General features: G+C 36.0%; 1 protein-coding gene and 2 pseudogenes across 1 annotated transcript in view; all 3 read right to left on the bottom strand.

Moving 5' to 3' along the window:
* Positions 1-23,307, bottom strand: part of KIAA0825 (KIAA0825 ortholog) — a 364,821-nt gene that overhangs the window by 57,665 nt on the left and 283,849 nt on the right. The gene's annotated exons all lie outside the window — the stretch shown is intronic.
* Positions 9,857-9,975, bottom strand: LOC111732208 (annotated as a pseudogene).
* Positions 21,190-21,308, bottom strand: LOC111732170 (annotated as a pseudogene).

Raw genomic sequence — 23,307 nt, forward strand, 5'->3', positions numbered from 1 at the left:
ATTAAACTGAAGCCATATATTGGATAAAGACATCAAGAAAGTGACCTATCATATGTATAAATTTACACATAAGAAAAACAAGTAAACTAGATTATAAGTTAAGTGGAAGCTTGACGATTTAGCAGATCCTTAAGTATTTGATTTGTGCAAATATTGTAAGTTACCCATCATATTAAATACAGCTTTTCATCTCTTTCTCACATATTTTATGCTAATAAACCTGGGTAACTGCTGATTTCTTCCATCATCCTATCTTTTAAAATAAATTTTAAGAAATAATATGTCAAGCTGGGAGCTTTGACAATTATGAAATGATATCATAATCTTAAAAATTTTAGCTTCTATCATGAAAATTATACAAAATAAAGTTAACCCCATTGCAGCTGTGTAATCAGAATCCCACAAACCTGACAGTATATTCAGGTTGAAAAAAAAAAAGATCAAACTGGCTGATTTTAAACAAAATATTTAGATAAATAGCTAATCTGTGAATGACTTAACTGTTTCATCTTACAAGGATCTTTAGAGTATTTTACAAAGTATAGGCTACAATATGTGAGTCATAGCATTCACTTATGTTATTGAGGCCATGTGGATTATGCAAATATGACAAATTTATACTTCTTTGATAACTGCCAATTCAGTCAAAGATTTCTTTTAAACCAAAATAGTGACTTGAGACATACACTAAAATATATTCTTAAGGTATAATAAACAGTTTGGATAGACATTTTTCCTTTCAAGCCCACATTAATGTAGCCTCTCAAAGATGTTGCTTCATACCTTGAATAATCCCAAGTTTAAAAAAAATTACCAATTTACTTGGATAAGAGAGCCATGCATTGTGCGTGGAACAGGGAATAAGAGGACTATCTGAAAGTATCACAGTTTGATTCTTTGCACATCTTTTTTCTGTTGCACAAAGTTAGCATGGAACTTGAATGCAAAAAAAACTAAGGACCATCAAGCTAAATTGTAAGCTTTTCATGGAAAAATAACATTTAGTTTCCTTTGTAATTCCTCTGATTAACATTGTGCTACTGTGAACATACTACCTACGCTGACTGAATGGTTTTTACCTTTTTGTTTTTTTATGGAAGAAATGAAAAGGATGCATATACAGACAACATCAGAAAGACACTTCAGTTTTCTGGGTCTTTAATTCATATCTAGTTTTCTGGATATTTAAAAAACTGTTCACTCATAAAATTATTTATATGCTCTTGTCTACAGAGGGCAGGAAATAATCACTCAAAATCCCATTATCTAGAAATAATTTCAATATTTGGTGCATGTCTTTATAGGCATCTATGCCCGTACAATGACAAAGAGACAGAAATATTTTTTAATGGGACAATTCTGTACATGGTAGCTTCAATAAAAAATAACAAATCCAAGACAAAAAATGGAGTGAAAGAGAAAATTGTTGGAGTCTCAAGAAACATTTCTTCACTGAGTTGTTAGAACTTCTTAAACATTTCTTTAAATTTAGGAACAACATATAATGAAAAAACTATAGGTAGCTGAAGTCAGTACTTAAAACAGCTGATTGTAAAAGATATGCTAAAACGTTGATGGTTCCTCCTACCACTTCCCATTTTCTTCCATACTTCAGTAGTTCATGTGTGTGCACATGCATGTATATAATTGTTTTTCACTCTCAAGATTTATAACATTTAACTAGATAACAAGATTTCCATGATTGTTTAATCTTAGGTATTTTTACATAGTGTTTTATTTTGATCCGTTTCTTGCTAATAATCATCATCATGGGTGCTATAATCCCTAAATTCTCACCTGCTTGAGAATATTTTCTTTATACTTGAAAGACAACTTCTCTTTGGATGAAATTCTTAGGTCATAGTTTCATGCCCTGGAAACATTATGGCCATGGCCCTATGTTTTCTGACATTAAGTGCTGCTTTGAAGAATTTTAAGACACACCTGATTTTCCCCCTTTTACATGTCTTACTTTCTCAGCTAGGCTGCCTATATAATTGTATCCTTTTGTTTTTTTATGGAAGAAATGAAAAGGATGCATATACAGACAACATCATGTGTTAGCATATATTTTGGTTATTTTGTATTCAGTTTATGTCAAATATAAGGGGCACTTGCAATATATAGATCAAATCTTTCCTCAGGAAAGTTCTCTTATATATTAGATTTTTTTTTGGTCCCATTTGCTCTGCTGTTTTTTTCGGAAACAATAATTTTGTGATTGTTAAATAGTTTTTGTCTGTCTTATCATCTTCTCTTTAATAATTTTTACATTGTTCTTTTTTCTTAATTTGATTTGTGAGATTTAGGCATGTTTTTATTCCTCAATTCTGACCTCCATGACTTTGGTTTCATGAGTACATATTATAATTTTTATTGCCTTTAATGGGGTTTTCATGTCTATAATGATTGCTAGTTTCTCCTTCATTTCTTTCCTGAGTTTTCCAGCTCAACTTTAATCTTCTACTATTTCATTATATCACTTTTCCGAATTCTCCTTTGACTGTTTTTTTTTTTCAAGAGATCTACAATTTCATTGAGATTCCAGAGAATTTTTGTCTACAATGTTGTCTACAATTTCATTGAGACTCCAGAGAATTTTTTAAAAGACTTCTTGTGTTCTCTGTGCCATTCTTCTTCAGCTGTATATTCTTCATCTAACTTTTGATTATGTTCCCCGTTTTTTTCCCTCAGGTTTTATGCATAGGTCATTGTTGGTTTCTTTCTGCTGATAGAGCAGGCAGGATACCCTCTGAAAGACAAACTGTCTTTTGTTTGTTTGTTTGTTTCTTAGAAACTCTGCAGCTTCTTCAAAGAACCTTCCCTGAAATAGTTTTACTCTTATTATCTTCTTCAAGAGTTCTTCTAATTCTTGTATCATGAATATCATGAAGTCAATGTTAAGAACCTTTAATCTAATGCCCTAATATTTCTCACACATCAAAGATTTCCTGAAACTCATACCATGGGCTGGCTGATTCGCATCTCCTTCCCTTTGTCAATGCTTATCTATCACATTCCTTCAGGCCTCTCTATACAGTCTCTTCACTGTTTGTCAGCCATTTGTGGACTAACCCTTCACTCTTCCTTTCCTCAAGTGATATGTGATGTTTGTGAAAATAGTTTTAAGGAATGGAATGGAGGAATTAGCAGAGGATCAAATTGGATCTATTTTAGAAAATACCGCATTGCTGTCGTTCTTTGGTTGGAGAAGTGGAGGGCATCTTTCAAAGGTAATATCCTTTTTAGTTATTTATTTTGAAATGATTTTATGTTTTTATGTCAGGGATTTTTGTGTTCCTTTTACTCTCCAATTCAGAAATTGAATCAGCAATGTTCTTTTCTCCTAATTAGGTTTTAGTTATATCTAGGGGCTCCCTAGGTGCCCATGGCCAAGAACTCTAATATAAATAAAAATGCAATATCACTCTCTGTTCTATTTTAATTATCAACTGAGTTGAAGCCAGACCCACTGAGATGTCTATTAAACTGAGAGAGAAACTTTCTGAAATATGTGGTTTCAGAAAGTACTTTATACAGTAGCCCTAAAACACAACCCAAAGTGTCAGAAAGAGGTAATCTTACACATCACCTTCTCTTTTAAAGCATACTTTCCCAGACCTTCAGAACTTTTCCAAGCAGCTCTGCCCTGGCCCTCATCTGCCCTAATTATCTTTGGCACTAAAGGAAAGTGAGAAGCATCTCCTCAACTCCTGCTCTTCATCTAGAGTGTCTGTAACTGAAGACTGAGGCAGATAAAGGGCTATTCTTATGACTAGAGCAGGTTTGGTTCACATTGGCTTGAATTATTCTATTTTTTCAAAGTATAATATTCTCAAGTATCTGCAAACATTCTTTCCCTGTGTTTCTGTGATGCCCTAAACACACAGCAATATCAAAGTAAAAAGGAGTTTTAAAAAGAATTACAACATAGGATGAGGGGATATACTGCTTTTAAGAATGACAGAACATAGCATTTGTCCATTTCTCTTTCTAATCTTTCTTATAGAATGTAGGGAGGCTCAAAGTAAAACACATCTTTGGCTTATAATCAGGCTGAACTTATTCCTGAGGTCATGGAAGTCCAAACCATGGCTCCTATGTTTTCTGCTTTATTATGGTCTATGTTAGTCTTAAATCAAATTCGATATAATCAATTGTAGCCATTGACTTTTAGTTAATCATTATACAAAGCTATCAAATATTTAAGGCCATATAGTTCTTGGTTTTTTTAAATGAATATATAAAATATAAAACATATGATTTATAGCATTATACTATAATGTAATTTATTTTACAGCATAATTAATATACTTTATGTATCTGTTTTAGCTAAGGACTTAAAATGTTAGCAAGTATTCTTTCAGGGAAAATATCATTAAAGTTAATTTAGAAAATCTAAAGCATAATAACATTTCATAGACAAACTGCAGTTAAGTAAAACAAACAAGATAACAGGCCTCATGTATTTTGGCTTACAGGGAGACCCACTCCAAGATTCTAATGAGATTTCTGAACACACAGAGAACATATATATTGTGAATGACTTAAAAGTATAAAGGTTGGATTTGAAATAACATCTATTATTCAACAGTTCAGTTCTATAGACATCTACTGTACATAAAGCACAAGGCAATGAGTTTGGTGGTATGAAGTATACACAGCCATATAAGACATGACTCTCAAGGAGTGAACAAGCTACTAACCGGGAGATGAAGCATGTGTATAGGTAACTGCAACAGAAGGCAGAAGGTGGTGATGCTATGAAAGGTATGAAAATGACTAGAATAGCTAAGAGGCAAGAATATTCTCATTTAGCTGGGAGAAATGGAAAAGGCTTCATGTAGGAGGGGGAGTTTAGGTTGACTCTCAGAGGATGGGAAAGATGGGGCTGAGGCATATGAAGGGCATAACATGATCAAAGGCATGGAAATGTGAAAATAAAAGTGTTTATGAACAAATGGAGCACAGCTTGTCCAGTGGGGGGCAGGGGGAGGGGCATGTGTTAGCAGTGGAAAGAAGCAAGTGTTTGTACTTGAAAATGGGCTGAGGCTTATTCATATAAGAAAAAGTGGTTTTCCAGCTTCATTGTACAATTTTAAATCACCCTAGGTATCCTGTTAAAATTCCAATTCCTAGGCCTATCCCAGAGATTTTTCTAGAGGTCTGAGGTGGGTCTGTACATCACATTTTCACTGAGTACTCTAGATCATTCTAATGTATGTAGTCTGTAGACCGTACTTTGAGAAACAGCCATGAGGGGCGTGGAAAGCACTTCTTCATGATTTAGACTATATTTTTTAGTAATAGAATCTTTGTGAACTTTTTTAAGCAGTGAAAATTTGGTTAGCTTCAGAAACTCTCGTTTGGATGTGTTTATGGCACTAAATACTTTTTCTAATATGAAAACAGGTAATGACCTCTTAAAAGAATATTGATAAATTCTCTCTCTCTCTCTCTCTCTCAAACACACACACACACACACACACACACACACACACACACACACACACACACACACACTCCACACCTCCAGATGCAAGACATCTCTCTTCTACCAAAAAAAAAAAAAAAAATGTTCAGAAAATAAGCTGTGCTAGCCTAAGAATTCTGCAGAGTTTGAAGTGTCTATATTCAGAAGCAGCATGAGACATCAAATGCTCTGCACATCAGTAGGTTCGGGTAGAAAAGAAATTTAAATAAGAGATGAACTTTGCTGTGGAGAGGTAAGGACGACTTACATGCAATCTGACCTGTCAGTATTAAGTTGAAAGGGAGTATGCTCATGCTTATATAAATCTTCATGCTGCTTTACTAATTAACATTTGTAAAAATCTTAGGAAAATTTTCCACAGGGGTAATACCTCTCTTTATCCCTTTATAGTGCATTTTTCTACTAAGCTTTTTTAATGGTGGCTAGAATCCTGCAGTAGGAATCATATTCTTGATTTTTTTTTGACAGCATTGCCACATTTTTATCCTTTTGGTGTTTTTTAATTTCGGATTCTGCATTTTGACAGCTCAACCCTGTTGATTAATGCCTTGTAGGAACCCCTATATGGCTTGCCTGTTAGCGATCTAATTTTGTGCTGGAATGCCTGGGCTGGTATGTTGAACCGATTCACCACCCAGGTGGCTACATTTGGACTAAATGAGCTGTGAAGGGTTTCATCTTTGCCCATCACAGCCTTCCTTAGCAGAGCCCCACAGTATGCAGCCACTGCTTCGACATGATTTGTCACAACCCATCAATAGAAAATAAATTATTGCCATTCTCACTTGTCAATGGGCTTGTCTTCACTTCAGCTGGCCTAATGATTGGAAGCTCAAAGGGAACATTTCCCATCTTTGTGGAGCATGATCATGACCCAACTCACTGCTCCCCTATGCATCCTGGCCAGTAAAAACACTTAGGGAAAGCAAATTAATTGGCTGTTTTGCGCCAGTGATTAGAACATTACACTTGAAGTCCGCGGAAACTGATATTAGGCAAGCAAGATTAGGTTGGTTCTGACTTTTATTTGCTTAGTGCAACATGATTAGCAACTGCTTCATTCAAGGTTAGTGCACTTGCTGCTGCAGAAGAAAATCTTCATAACATAATGATGCTGTATACCTTTAAGCTGATAAGCATGTTTCAGGCAGAAATCAAAAAATCTCTTTGGGAAGGAAGCAAATGAGGAGATGTAACAGAACTCATCAAATGGCTTTAGAGTCATTCTTATGTCTGGCACTTTTGAAAATTATATTCCTAGGAAACCCACTCTGCAAGCTATATTTGCAGAATGTAGAGATGGTAATTATGTCAGTTCGGGAGACAAAAAATAAAAGAACCCAAGGAGCAACATGAAGTAGAAGGTGACACCTTTCAATGAACTAAAGAAAAATGAGCTTGCTTTAAAAGAAACAGAAAACTCTTTTTTACAAACTACAGAAAGAGCAATAAAAGCAAAAGATACAATGGCAGAGAATCAAGTTAGACCTCATAATTAAATTCAGAGATGCAGGAGATCAAAGAGGAAGTTGTATTAAAAAATTAGGTCTAGGGTGTGGATTTGAGTTTCCTTGTTAACAGTTTTGCCTGCAGTATAATGACAAGGGGCTTTATCTAACAGAATAATAAACAAAGATGTAGTGTATAAGTAAAAGAATGCCTGACACTTTAATTATTTTGGATATGATGGTGATTTATATTTGGGCCATGTCTCCAAAACTAAGCAATTTTTATTACTGCCCTATCTTGTCTACCACCACCCAGAAATAAGAGAGAAAAAAAATACCTGTCAATGCAGATCAAAACCTGAGCTTCTAACATTCTCTCCAGCCTTATGTAATTTTTTCTCATCTCATTGTCCATTCTTTAGCCCTGAGAAGGATGCCCTAAGAATACCACTAAATCTTTAAACAATGTCCAGTTTTGAAAAACTCTTGGTGTAGTTTCATGTTCATTGAATTTAGCTCAGGTTTCACCTCTGCACAGCAAGGGACACCTGCAATTTAAGAACACTAAGACAGCTCTGCTTGGTACCAATTATTCGAATGCATAGGAGTTTTTGCTCATGTTATTGACATTTTGTTTCACCAAATTCTTGATAGTTTCTTCCTCTTTTAATAGCATGAGTTATTACTGTCTCCCAGTGTTTGGAGACATAATATTCTTGGGCTCCCAAGTCAACTCTTGTCTTCTGGATTAAGCTTGCCCGTCATATGGCAGACTCCTTCTTTCACATGGTTAGTGGTCCTTGTAGAAAACTTTGTCCGCTCAAGGCCTTATTTCTCTCCATTCTGTATTGTATTTTCAGCTTCCTCTATTAAGGCACACTGGATCTTTTATTTCTATCTTAGTCTAGTCTTGGACTATTAATCTACCTCTGTATATTTTGTCTGCTATCTTAGGTCCTACTCACAACTCATTTTTCCTTTCCTTGCATTTTGCCTCTCTCTCTCTCTCTCTCTCTCTCTCTCTCTCTCTCTTTTTGAAGTTACAAACACTGTGCCCTCCTGGATCTCATCTGCTCACATTTGATCTCAGCGAACATTCTTCATCTTTCCTAACTCCTGGATCATCATATTTCCTACGAAGCATATCCATAACTATGACTAACCATAACTAACTAGTTCTGAGATGCGACTAGATCTTAATACACACACATGCATGTGCACACACAAACATAAATAAAAATTGCTGTCTTTTTAGACATTATGTGCCTATACCTGAATAAACAGACTGACAGATCACCTGCTCTATAAACAAATACAAGATCTTTAACTCTGTATTTGCAAGCCAATGGCTGCCTTGATCTATGTTATCTATTCAGGGATTGCTGTCAATACTATGAATATTCTTGTGATTTTCAATGCATAATTGTGATATTTAATATTTGGTAGAAAGCAGGGATTTGTACTACATACATTTGTCCCCCATTGATTTGCGGCTGAAAGAAATTTTTAAACGCAAAGTAGTCTTGTGTTTCTCAAACTTTTTCCAATCAAATAAGCAAAAAGATTGAAATCTTAAAAGTGAAAATGAACAATCTTTCCTCTTGAGCACCTGTTTATATATTGTTCATAATTAGAATTATGAAAAGTATGCAGTGTCAAGTGGGAAAATACTGTCTTACAAAACATCTGCATCAAGGCTTTACAATATATAGGTCTACACTGAAGAGACAATTTTATCAAGAAAAGTAAAGGGTCTAAGATTTTACCCTGTTTATAAGCTAACAAGATAGCTTGCCACAGTTTCATAAATGCTGGCAAAAGATGCAAAGCCCTTAGGAATGAAGGAAAGACCTCAGTTACTTAAGGCACTTTGGGCAGCATCAGCTTCACATTCACATTGGCTACCCTTGTCCCTCAAGTCACACAGGGCAGTGCAGAGTGGCTCAGGTAAATGCTGCACACACAGTGGGTTTGTGTCACAGCTGAAGAACCTAAAATTTAGGAAACCCAATAATATAAGGGAGCTGCTAGCAAACCTACCCAATCTTGGCCCCTGAAGGAGCCATTATCTTTATTATCCTGGTAAAGAAACAAATCTGCTCTCTGCCCTGAGGGAGTCACTACCTCAATCATTCAGTCTGTTTGCTATGCAAACATCCTCGAAATGCAAACATCCTTGAAAAGATAGTCTGGGACAAAAGTTATCACTAGATACCACAGAAAACTGCCACCTCAATAAACTTTTAAATATCATTCATTATTTAGAGTATTTCTATGGTCCAGGTTGCTCTGTAAAGTATATTATGTATATTATGTCATTTAATTCTATCAACAGCTTTAAGAAACAGGTGCTATTATTCCCATTTCATAAATAAGGAAATTGAGGTACTCTGAGTAACTTGACCAAAGAAGATTACCACATATTGTTAGGTAGCTAGTCAGACATGAGTGACAGGGGGAACGGAGGAATAAGGGTCCGGCCTAGAGACCACTCAACACCCCAATGGTAGTACAATTCTGAGTACACGCATGTGCACTAGGCAAAGAGTTATACAGCATGCAAGTATTAATCAAAATGACCTCACTTGCCAATCACCTAGGAATGCCTTTGGAACTAACCATCATGCCCTGATATAATGCAGACATTCACACTTCTGGATCCTTTTTTGCCCTTTTATGGCCTTTTCTGTGGCCTTTTATGGCTCTTGTGGCCTTTTTTTGCCCTCTTGTTGTTGTGGTTGTTATTACAGCGCTCTGTTGCAGCTCTCATCACTGAAAACCATGTGCCTCCTTGGGGCAAGCTTTGTCTTTCTAAAATATACTTTTTAATATTTTAGGTGAGGCAACCTTTGGTTGACCTCACAGATTGCAAGGACCTTGTCAGTTTACGATTCCTAATTTTTTTTATTTTTTACGCCTACAGCACCTGGTCTTCCTAGGTGGTCTCCCATCCAAGTACTAACCAGGCCCGACCCTGCTTAGCTTCCAAGATCAAACAAGATCAGACTTGTTCAGGGTAGCATGGCCGTAGACTAAAATATACTTTTAACAAATATTTTCTAAATCTCGCAGACCTGTGATTCTTCATTGTGTCAGCGAGGAAGAACCAAGGAAAAATGCTAACTACACTTCTGCGCTGTCATTATCCCTCTCCCTCCCCGCTGCCGTTGGGGAAACACTGAACTCCTGTCAGCCCCAATGGTAACAATATGACTCCAATTTCTGCCGCTCACTATGCTCTATAGATGATATTAACATTCTCAAGTAAAAATCAGACTAGTCAAAACCAAATTTTGATGCATGCATTTTAGGAAGGAGGCATAAAATGTCCTTCCTGATAAGTTATTGCAGCAAATCCAGACTTGACAAGTTATAATCAATATTAATCCCATGCGCTTGTACATTCTTTTATAATTGACTGTGGGGTTTTGCAGATTTTTTTCATTTATTCAAAAATTATTGATTGTCTACTCTAGGCAAAGTACTATGCTTGGCTCTAGTGAACAGACACAATGTTATTGCCTTCATTGAGCTTAAAGTCTAGTCACGGAGACATATTAAACAAATAATACACAATTACTTGTTCAGTTACAGTTGTGCACTCTTGGCCTGGGTAAGCTCATTCATTTCCCCCAGATTCAGCTGCCATTTATATGCTGATGACTCCTCAGATCTATAATTCTGCCTTCTGTTTGTGAGCATTATATATATATATATATATATACATTTTTTTTTTTTTTAGCTGAAGTTTTACTAGGCATCTCCAGTGTTTCTCCCACACAAAAAAACTTTTTCTCTGGTGTTCTCTAGCTCGGTGAATGACAGCACCATTTATCCAGTGGCCAAAAGAGACATTTGGGCATCATGATTTCTTTTCTCTTTTGTCTGATAAACCACCAAGTCCTCTTTCATCTACTAAATATCCTTTGAATCAATCCCTTCTGCTGCTAACTTAATTTAGACCACCATTATCTCTAGAATCATTGCAATAGGGACTTGCAAATTGGTATTGCAGTATTCTATCTTGCCCACCCCCTCTAATCCCATCTCCACTTTTCAGCTAGAATCAACTCTCTACAAAGCAAATCTGGTAAAGTCATTTCCCTATCTAAATAAGTATTCTCCCATAGTCCTCAGAATAAATATAAGTTCTTTGTATTGCACACAAAAGTACTTTATGATGGGGACCCAGATTCATCTTTTACCTTCTTAATTCTTCAACTCTGCTTTCCAGCCACAAATTTGTTCATGTATGTGAAAGTACAATGTTCTTTTTCACCTTGAGTGGTACAGGTGGTGTTTTCTAGTTTGGAATCTGATTTTGCTTCTCCGCCTTCACTTTCCTGCCCCTCTCTCCAGCTTTGCGTCACCAACTCATATCCTTCTAACTCTAAAATATTCTTACTGTGAAGTCTGTGCTATTGCTCCTAATCTGGATTGAGTTTCTTTCCTCTGTGATTTAGGCAGCATCTGTACCTCTCTGATCACGGCACTTACCATGCTGGACTGTAATTGCCTTCCTGTTTCTCTACACACGCTACTTTAAATTCCAGGAGGAAAAGGAACTGTGTCTGTTGCTTACCATTCTATACAAAGTGCCAAAGTATCTAGCACATATCACATTCTCGATGAATATTTTTCAATGAATGAATGACTTTATGCATAAATGAGTGAATGAGTAAACTGTCTCCTACAGTTTTCCCCGCAACTGATGTGATGCATGGAAAAGAGGGTCTCTAAAAAGGTTAGATCTTTCCCTCTCTTATTAAGTAATTGAGGATATATCTGAAAAGAAATAGGAATTAACTGTTAAAAAAAAAGATAGCAAAAAAGAAACCCTTCAAAACAGACTGTTATTCATTGAAGCGAACCTATGCTGTAAGAGAAGTTCGTTTTAATTTTAGACTTGTCTCCCTTCAACATCTTTTCCTGATTAGCATCGCTTTCCCCCTCCTCCAGCCTCTTCCCCTAATTAGAGACCCAGTGCTCCTGCTGAGCTTAGCTGCCCAGAGCTCTCTACTCCTTGACCTCAGGGCTTGCACTCTCTGAGCAATTCCCCTGGTCCTGGGCCATCTTTACTCTTGGCTTAATCAAACCGTATTTCTTCCTACTCTCCTTTGCAAACATAACACTGGCTGGTGTCCTGATGGCTCCTAGAGACTTAAGGAATTATTTTAGTATTCTAGAAGTAGAAATGCCTCAGTTCAATGGAAAGATAACAGTAAATACTTAAGCAGCTATGACAAGTTACTGAGCTTTAGGACACCCTTCAAATAATCTCTAGTCAAACCTTTTTCCTGTGTTTATGTGAGAGCCTAGTCTGAGTTTTGGCAAAGAAAAATCATCAAAACATTTTGAATTATATGCATGAAATATAATATATGATCAAGAGGAAGTTAATCTAAATCAAAAATTTAAAGGGACATTAATTCGCTTCCCTTTTTCTACTGAGAAATTCATTAATGAAATACAACCGGCAAACAATTTCAAAGAACAAGAGGACAGAAGTGAAGTCTTCAGAAAGTCAACTTTTCAAGTTGCAGAAAGCATTAAGTGACAAATATTCAGAGAATCAGAAAGCACGATGGAATAACTGTGAAAAAAATAAAAAAGAAGGATCAAAAATGGCAGTCAAGAAGAAATATTGGCAAAGTGGAAATCTGAATTTATTACAAAAGGAGAACAGAAGCTAATGAAAGTAATAAGAAAGCGGACCTAGTGCATATGAAGCGGAAATGTTCAGGCAGCAGGTACATTTTACACGGGCCAGAGGAGAGACCAGTGCAAGCAGCATAGCAGGGTGAAGGAAACACCATTGATTAGGGGATGGAGAAGAGGGATCCCTAAGGCAACATGGAACAAAGAAGATTTGACCTTAGACTTAGTGTGGGGATTGTGAAGAGTCAACATTTTTTTAAATTGGTAAGCGGAAATACTGACAAAGACTATAGAGATATGTTTGTATCTGGAGCTAAATATGAGTTAAAATGGAAAGAAAAATATAGGAATTAAAGTCCCTTCTATTTTTATTATTGCTAATCTCATTTGCCTAAATAATCTACTTGCTTTCTGTATTTCTTCCCATTTTCCCTGATCAAGCTTCCTAAAATGACTTGATTTCGTCATTCTAGTTATTGCTTTATTGGTTATTTTTTCTGTCTTATCTCCCATTTCTTATTGCCCTGACTTCTTTCCTTCTCTGTAAGCTTCTTGAAAAGAGTGGACCTCACTGCTGAATGTTTTTTTCTTGTGGTCACTTAATTTAACTGGCCCAGTTCAGTGAACACCTTTTTTTTTTTTTTTTTTTTTAATATTTTGGATGGACTTTATTTTTTTAATTAATTAATTAATTTTAATTAGTTTCAAGTATACAGTACACTGGTTAGACATCTATATAGTTCATAAAAATGATCCCCTCCGATTGCTCCTCCCTCCCCTGGCCCTCCATGAAGCCAACATATTAATGCTAACTGCATTACCTATGCCGTGCTCCCCATCCCCGTGACTATCTATCAATTACTAATTTGTACTTCTTTAACCCTTCAGCCCATTCTCCCAGCCTCCCAAGCCCCCTCCACTTTTTACTCCTAATCTAATCTCTGGCAATTGAACTGATAAATGCTTATTCTTTCAGGAAGCTCTGTCCTCCCTGCTTCTTGCTTCCTCATCTCTCTTGGTTGTCCTCCTCCCTATCTGATCAATCCTTGGTCTCCTCCTTTGTTTGATCTTCTTATCACTTCCTGTCAAGTAAAGCCGCAGGCATCCCTGAGGACTCTCACAATCCAGACCTCCCTGATGAGATCCAAATCCATATTTGCAACTCTAGATACTTCCATCAAGATGAATTCCTGGGACTTCAGATTCAATGACCAGACTAGCATTCATTATCTTACTGCCTCCTCCTAAACCCATACTGGGCTCCTCTATTGTGATTTTGGTGTATTTAGGGAAGACATGTCTGTTGTCCCATCCCAAAGAGTCTCTCCCAGCCTGTGGTAAAAGCAATGTTTAAGCAAGGTCACTCTGGAAATAAATTGAAGGGATTTACACCTGAATCTGGAAATTTGGTCTGAGATTCTTATGGTGAAAGTAGGAGCAATGGGAATAGAGAAGGAAGAGCGTTTGTAGAAGACCTGAGAGAAATGTTGGTGGGAGACAGTTCCATTTAGCTGGAGTAAAAGATAAAGTGTAGTTGCTGCCACTTAGGCTTTTATACTTGGCTTTTAACACAGGTCAGGAGGAATAAAGTGCTTTGTTTGTGATAAGAGGTAAAAGGCAGTGACTACTTGGTGGTAAAGGACCCAGGGCCAGGCCTGCCAGGCTCCCATTACGCTAGAGGGCTCAGTCTGTCCTGAGCAGATTAGCACAAACACCACTGGGCTGTACTGGAGAGGTCAGCCATTTTCCTCCATCTCCGCACTTCCCCTTCATAGAAAAGATTCGCAGTTTTCTCTAAGAACCTCCTGTGCAAGAGTATTAGGCAGACAGCTACAAAGGAACAGAAATAGCTTGCTGATTTTTTTTTACACATTTCTAATTCTGTACTATTGCCCTTTCTTTGGTGATAGTTTAGGGAAACTGCAAAGTACAGAAACAAATTAGATTAAAATCTATATTTTAATCCTCCAGTTGCCAAATTTCTATGAATCTATGTTAATTAAATAACTCAAATCAGACCCTCATTTACACATTTACTCCTTAATTATTATGATTATCTTCAGTTTAAAATTCTGCATCAACTGGAAATGAATCCTATAATACAAAATATTATGACATATTAATGTTGACATAAGAGGAAAATATGAACAATTTAAAGGATTTTTTCTCTCTTTTTACTGTACATACATGTAGGAGAGTTGAATATGAGGGATTTATTCTAACATTTCAGAGTTCAAATATCTAGAAAACTGAAGGAAACAGTTTAAACTTAAATTATTCACATTTTTTAATTTTCTATTTTACTTGGTAAGTATTTATACAGTTTTAAATGACTTATGTATCATTTTTTATTGCCTTAAAATTGAAATAAATAGCTTAATCAAAGAACTTAGCAAGAGAATAAAGGGCTTCACTTTCATACATGTGAAAATGTACATTCTCAGTTGTATCCGATTTCACTTCTTTTGCAGATACTAGCTTTCATTATAGGTGAGCAGAGCTACACAAATGAGGAGTCATAAAGACTGAGCTCTCACAGAGATCCACAGTTGCCACAAAACCAAGCAGTAAATGAAACCCTGATGTCCCATGTACTTACTCCGGATCATCGTGGGTTGAACTAGTGGCCCACTGAACAGCATATTTAGTTAAATACACCATACTATATAGATAAACCTATATTTTAAAATGACATTTTAAATTTACTTTCTTAAAACTTATTGCAAAGATACAGAATTTATTAGAGCAGGGTAGAAAAGACAGAACTACAGTCTAGGAACAACATCTCTGCTCTTCATATATTCAGATATCAGTATTGTTCTTTTTAAAAAAGCGGGGAACAGACAACTCTAGTATGGTGATTTGGGTGTCAGTATTGAGAACATAAGACCATATATGGGACTGCAAGCACATGATAATTAGGAGATTGTATGAATTGTAATCTGAGTCACAGAGCAATAGAAAGTGAGAATTCTATAAACATTGTTGGGCTCTTTTATAACTCTCGGATATGTTGCCCAATAATATGCAATCATGGGGCTCACTGAGTCAAGGTAATGAAATTCGGAGAACATTAAATATATGTAATGTTTGAGTATAAAATCATCACTTGGTATAACAATATAACACTTAATGTAAACATGAATGTATTCTGGGAACAGAACGCCATTAGTAATTCGAGAGTCTTTAGGTGAAGGGTGTGGACCTGCAATAGAAGTTATAGGCCTATATTTCCATCTGAGCACCACAGCAAAAAAACAAATAAACATACAAAAACCAAAAAGATTGGAGCACTAATGACTCTCTTTTAGAAACTACTCAAATGAATGCTCTGGAATCCTGAACTATCAAGAGTTTCCCAAACTCAAGTGCTTTTTCACACCTTTTGCTTTAGTTTATGCTTTTTTCCTGTTCCTTAAACATCTTTACATCTCTTTTTTTACCTAACTCTTCCTCATCCACCTAGACGAGTTCTGACCATCCTGCTTTTGGAAACCCTTGTCTGAGTCCACAGGCTGGGGTAGGGTCTCCTCTCTAACTGACGGTATTCTGTGCATATTTGTAATAATAATACATGAAAGGATTTGCCCCACTATAAGTGATCTGAGGGCAAAGAGAATGAGTACCTTTTCATCTTTTATTCCCTTGCTTTGGCACAGTGCTTGTTACTTAGTGGACATTTAAGGAATGGCTGTTGAACCAAACCAAACTGCAGAATCAAACATTCCAAAAGAGGTCTGAAGAAATGGGAAATTGCCAACATACCACAGAATTGATCCTGTGCTCCGAGTAAATTGGAGAGTTTTGTCCAAGAATTTACCCCATATATCTCCCCTCTGAGCTCTAATTTATGTTCCTTCCTCCCCATTGCATGCTTCTTCTCAACCTCACCTGCTAAAACCTACTCAGGCTTCGAGGTCTCCAATAAATTACCTGTCGCAGTGAATCTATTTCTTATTTTCTAACTGAATATTACTTCTGTGACCTTAACCCGTAGATTTTGTTGTTGTTGTTTACTTTACTAAGCTTTGGGTTCTTATTTATACAGTATGTAGATCCTATCCATTTTGTGCTTTTGCACTGGTGATCACTGAGTTTTATACAGATTAAGTACTCTATAATGTAGTTCTTTAATTGAATGTAGTTAACCTAAGACAAAAACATTTTTTAGTAATGATATATCTATCAGAAATAGATAGATATAAATATTACCATGCTAAGATCATGAGCTATAAAGGAAAAAAGTTTTCTTTTAAAAAATAACCTATGTGAATAGGTTTCAAAAATATATCCCATATTCACAGTATTTAAATATAGTAAATTTATATAAGAAAAAACAATTAAACCAACTTCTGTGAATCTTGATTCAGATTCTATTAATTAAGAATTTATATTTACACATGAATATTCATAGTGGCTTTATTTGTAATAGTCAAAATCTGGAAACAACCCAATGTCCGTCAACAGATGAATAGATAAACAATACATAAACAAAGCAATAAAAATGAACGTGTTGTGGGGGAAGGGGGGAGATAGACGGAGTAAAGGGGGTCAAATATGTGGTGACAGAAAGAAATCTTACTATGGGAGGTGAACACACAGTGTAAATACATATATGCCTTACTGTTAAAGTGTACAGCTGAAACTTATTGGATTTCATTAACCAATGTCACCATCAAAAAAGAAAAAAAGAAGAAAATAAAAAATAAAAAGAAAAAAGAAAAAATGAACATGTTATTGATTCATGCAACAACATGGATGAATATGAAAATAATCATGCTGACTGAAAGCCAGACAAAGAGTATGGACTGTATGATTCGATTTATATAACACTCTAGGAAATGCAAACTAAAGTGGTTCCTTGGGAGTTAGGGAGGAGTGAGTGGGAGACATCACCTGGGGGCATGTAGAAATTTGGGGGGATAACGGAAATGCCTACTATATTGATTCTACAGATGGTTTAAAGGGTATAACATGTGAAAACTTATAAATTTGTACACTTTAAACAGCATAGTTTATTGTCAATTATATCACAATAAAGTTTTTAAAAAATTCCTCTAAGAAATAATTTGTGATAAATAATTTAATCTGGTACTTTTATACATTTTCTGTATATGGTGAGCCAATTTAAAGAGGATAAACTTCACTGAAATTCTTAGGCTTATTTTAATATGGGAATGAAAACTATTACTATTCACTTATTTTAAATATTAAAGCAGACTCTTCTACCTGACAAAAATATTTCAAGCATTACTATGAACTACAATTGAGATTCCTCACTGTTAATCCATGTGTGAATTTTTACATGCTCCATCAAATTTGATTGTTTCATTCTTTTCGTAATTAAAAAAAAATAAAGCCTATTTATTAGAATCCTTACAATTTATTTTCTGCCTTCCCAGAGAATCAAGTGTTGGGTTTCAATGCCATTGGGAGAGGTTGCTAATAATGCTTATTCTTCCACAGAGTGCCAAGTGTGACCCTGAGGGTCCTACCCTTGTAGCCCCAGGGTTGGAGCCTGCCAGGCTTCCAGAAAGAGCTCAAGTTTAGAGTGGCTTCTATTCTTAGTGACCAGGACCAGGAATCTGCCCACTTCCTTGGCCTCCCCTACTTGTCACAAGAAAAGATGTTCCCATCCAATCCACATAATGTTTATTGACTATAAGTAAATGGTGATATTTCTATGTCCTTGCGGATGGGCTAAAAGTCTCACCAAGCCACACACACCCTAACTTTCCAACTCTTACATCTATTCTTTTTGAGATTATTTCCATAAAATCAGACATGGCCAATGTGTGTGTATATTAGGGCCCTCATCTATGTCCGAGATAAGAGTCCCTTGGTCAAGGCAAATGCAAGATATGGTCTTCTGAACCAGAGTCCCGAAGAGGCCAAATGAGGAAACATTCAGAGAGAAGAAGGTTCCTAAAAATCTGGGAGTGAGGCCCAGTGGACAAGGAAAGTGGAAACATAGCCTCTGCTCATTCTTCAGCCACGAGTTCGTTCTATCACCAAAAGTTTGAGCTCAGATCCTTGGCTGCCTGAACTTTTAAGATTTCAAGGTCATGGAAAATCTAAGTAGTCCCCAAGAATGAGGCATCCATCTTATTCTTTGTTTCCTCCTATCACTGAAGGGATAAATACACAGTCTCCTTTCTCTCTCCTCTTCCCCAAAGAACCTTGTCTTCTTTTTAGAAAACCCACTTTTCCTGCTCAAAAAGAATAGATGTAAGAGTTGGAAAGTTAGGGTGTGTGTGGCTTGCTAGGTATTTTATCGGGATTCATTTTTCTCACCCATGCTTTTGCCTTCCAGTTCCAGGCAAAACTGAACTGTGTAATTCTCCTTGATGATCTCTTCATTTCCATCTAGTAAGCTACCTTCGGTTTTTCTCTCAAGATGCGCCCCCGGCTACACAAGACTACTTGTAATAAAACATGTTCGGGTTGAAACGAACGGTAAAGTTCACCTATTACAACCACTAAACAGATCCTCCTGAAATCCTAGTCAAACAAGGACAACTGACCTATATGGTAAAGCTAACTGATTTAGTTAATCATATAAAATATTCCATGCCAATAACCAATGAGAGAAGATCGAAGGAGATTCTCGGGCCTTTCTCTTTTCTCCCAGGCAACCAACATACATTTTAACGGTGAGTCACTGAAGATAATGTTTCATTCAATACTTTAGGTAAGAAGGAAAGAAGATAGAAGAAGATGGTATAAAAACAGGATGGAGAGGTCCTGAGATTTCTTTGAGAAGGTGGGACTGGTATTTTATCCTGTGCATAAACCTTGACCTCACTTATCAAGAAAAACCAACTTTCCAGATGGTGGCAGGAGAATGATATGGGAAAAAGCAAGGATTTAAATAACAAAAATGTCATTTAAATTGGAACCTAACCTGCAAAATCACAATAAAATGTGCCAAGGGACACATTTGTGACCAGTGATTGGAATGCCACTAGATATTTCTTTGCAAAGATGCACTCTTGCATAATTAGCTCTCAATAATCATAAAACATGTTGTGATGCAATAAGGCATCATTTTACTTGTTTTTCTTTATGATATTCATATGAAAAGAAGTCATAGTTTTTCAACCATGAATATACCAGATACTCCTCTTTTCTAACTATCAGTGTCAGTACATTTTTATTGGTAAAAGTCAAATATATTAAAACTACATTTTGACCAAATAATACTATACCTTTTTGTTATTGTTGCTGTTTTTAACTTTGAAAAGTTAATTTCACATTGCATTTTCACTATGTTACAACCCTGGTATATGAGTGGTGTTAATAATAAAGAAACAGGTAAAGAGGCATTATGACACTTGTTCAAGTCAGAGAGTTAGTTAGGGCCCCCTAGTTACCTCTGGTGCTATATCGGGGGCACATGTCTCCTGGGGCACTCATCTCTGCTCTCTTTAGCTCAAAAGTGTACTTTCAGTGGACTACGCCCTCTATGTCCCTTCGTGAGCTCTCATTTAGGTTCTGCTGATGGTCTGTCCAGAAATTGTTTGAAAATGGAATCTGTCTTACTTTTTTCATCAGTTTTCCACATGTCCTGTCTCTACAAGCTCTTCTCTGAAGACAAGAACCATAAATACAACTGTCATGTCAATCATTTGAGAAACATTTTCCAAGTGAATTGAATATGTTAAACTCCACATACAGTTTTGTAAGCATTCTTGCAATGTAGGAATGTGCTGAGTCTATCTAAGGTTTTCTTCTGATCCAGAAAGTGTTATGAAAAGAACAAATGAAACTACATTTTATTTTTTAGGAAGAATTAAAGATGTCTTCTTTAATTGTTATACTAATGATTTTCTAACCAATGACATATGCTTGCTAATAAATTTTATCTTGCAGAAATATGAATGTTTTCTAATGGGAAGCATTTAAAATGTCTTAGTTGAAGACTGATTCAAAGAAAAGCCCTATTTTGGATTCATCTCAACATCTATCATTTTCCCAATAGTGTAACTATCTTTTGCATTAAAAAAAAAGCTTATGTCCAATCTATAATTATTTTCTGCTAATTAGAGTAATTCATGGTTAATTATTCAAAATGATTCCTCTTCAAAATAAAAGCCATTTCTTGTCATGACATTTTAAAAAAGATATGAATAAATATTATCAAACTACAAATTTCTGTCAGAAGGGAACACTTTTATTATTTTCTTAAATAGCATTAAAATCTTTACCAGCAAAGGCCCCAGGTTCCCTACTTCAATTAATGTGGACTAGAGAAGGGCAACTGAACCATGAAGTGATGACTATCTTACTAAAGATCAGTTATATTAACTACATAGAAGTAATTTACAATATTTCTAAAGAAGAAAGTGCAGAGCAATAAGACCCAACAATGGACAAGGGCAAACAGCAAACATGTTAGCTTGGGACCTTGGAGTCCAAAGATGGACTTGAAGATGTGTGCCTCTTTAAGGACTCTCATTGGGGTCTTGCTGATGACTACATCTCTCTTTTCTGGGATTGTCCTAGACCTGCTCCATCCCTATTACCTTTGGTTGACCTCACAGATTGCAAGGACCTTGTTAGCTTACAATCCTTTATTTTTATTTTTTATGCCTACAGCGCCTGGTCTTCCTAGGCGGTCTCCCAACCAAGTACTAACCAGGCTCGACCCTGCCTAGCTTCCGAGATCAGATGGGATCGGGCTTGTTCAGGGTAGCATGGCCATAGACCAGATTTTCAAAATAGCCATGACAAAAACTAGAAGGAAAAAAATAAATAGATGATGATGATGACAGTCATGCTTGGTAAATAGTCCATGTGTCTTTTTCCATTTAGACAGAGCCATGTGACTAGTGTTGGCCTGTGGTTTGTGAGCTGATTTACCACGTGTTGAAGTATTTGATTGCCAGTGGGAAGAGACCCTTCAGTGGACTCTTTCATGGCCATGGCAATGAAAGAGGTTGTGTGCCTAAGGCAGATTCAAAAATGGAAGTGGCCTTGGCTGCTGAGTCACTACATGAAGGATACTGTTCTGGAGAATTGCCTAGGCTCACAGTTACTTTACTTCTTCAACATACAGAAGTCGTAACATTAATCTGTGCTATGTGTGGCTCAGTAGGGCCTTGAGGCATATCTTTGTACAGAATGAAATTGTTTCATACAGGCTCATTTCTCATCTAAATGCTAGAATAAGTTTACACAGGAAGCATAGTGGTGTGTCCTTAAACACCTGTCACCATGAATGCAGAACTCCCTTTTTGTGTTTGCATACGTAATTCCGTATCTTCCATATTTGGGAGACAGTATGAAAGACTACATTCTGTTTATTAGGAGAGCTATTTTTTTAAAAAAGCAAATGAAATAATTTTTTAAAACTTGGCTTTCAGTAATCCACTAGGTACACAAGAAAGCAGAAAGGCTGAAGATAGTAGGATTTTATTTTATCTATCTGAAAAATGTTTCACAATACAACTCTTTGAAAATGGTTGCTGATTTTTGGTTTGTATTTTTTGTTTATCATATGTTGACCTATCTGGGTAGATGTTCAAAGATCTTAAGAATTATCATTACATTATTTAAATAAAATATTACAGACCAGGTAAATATTCAATTACAGATTACTCATATATGTAGGGCATCCATTCTATGAAATATTTGTAGCCAATTAACATGATAATGTAGATCATTAACTCTCAGACGGGGGTATGATAACACTCATTTATCTAGTTGGAAATGGGAAGAGTTACAGCTAACATGCTGAGAACTGTATCTGGAAAACTATTTTATCTGTAGTATAGCCTGATTGTCAAAATTTGAGCACATTTTTTAAATTTTGTACAAATGACCATGAGAGTTGCTTCGGGGAAAAAATATAGAGAACTATCATGACAAGAATATTTATTGAGTAAAAAGAATAAAGACAAAAGGAAATGTGCTGGGTCCCCAACTCATGGCAGCTACATAGAATTGCAGGGATTGACTTAAGAAGGTACATTATTAGACAAACGGTAAAAGAAACTTAGCATGAGGACAAATATTAGTGAGTTTGAATTGTCTGCTTTGAAAACAGAGACTTGTCTAACTTGATTATGTTGTGGCTTTGTTTCACATACACCTTTTTGAGGCCATATTTTCTTTCTCAAGTGTAATTCCAGTTGTGGGGGATAGAATTTGTTTTCTTTTCTTCCTTTGTTACTTTAAGGAAATTAAGGTCAGCTGATGTATTTTTACTCTCCACATTTCAATGTAAGCAGAACAATTCCCATCGAGGGTTCTTGTGGAACTTCATTTAAGTTATGTTTTAATTAAGTCTTATTTGTATTGACTTCTGGGGTGGCATGGCATTCCCTAACTGATAAACTATTTGGGTTTACTCTTTTATGGAGAGATTTTAATTTAACATGATAGATTCAACCGTTGTTTTTCAGGTTTTATATGCATGCCTGGAAGCCATTTAATAACTTGCAATAACAAACAAAATGAATGTGACTTTTAGGGTAGACACCCTTGTAATTGATATTTTTACCAACTCAGGGTGTTTATTTATTTTGCCAAAAAATAAAGTGCATTCTTTCCATCCCTGGGGAATAAAGAGTAATGGAATTGCAATTTAATAAAAAGTTGTGAGAGATGCCATAGTTGCAATGAAAAAAATTCACACAGATATGTTTCTTGCTTTAGACCTGATCTTTGCATAACTCACAGAAAGTAAAAGATTTTTTTTTTTCT

Source organism: Pteropus vampyrus, unplaced genomic scaffold (assembly GCF_000151845.1).
Source record: "Pteropus vampyrus isolate Shadow unplaced genomic scaffold, Pvam_2.0 Scaffold11, whole genome shotgun sequence".
Taxonomy (NCBI): Eukaryota; Metazoa; Chordata; class Mammalia; order Chiroptera; family Pteropodidae; genus Pteropus; species Pteropus vampyrus.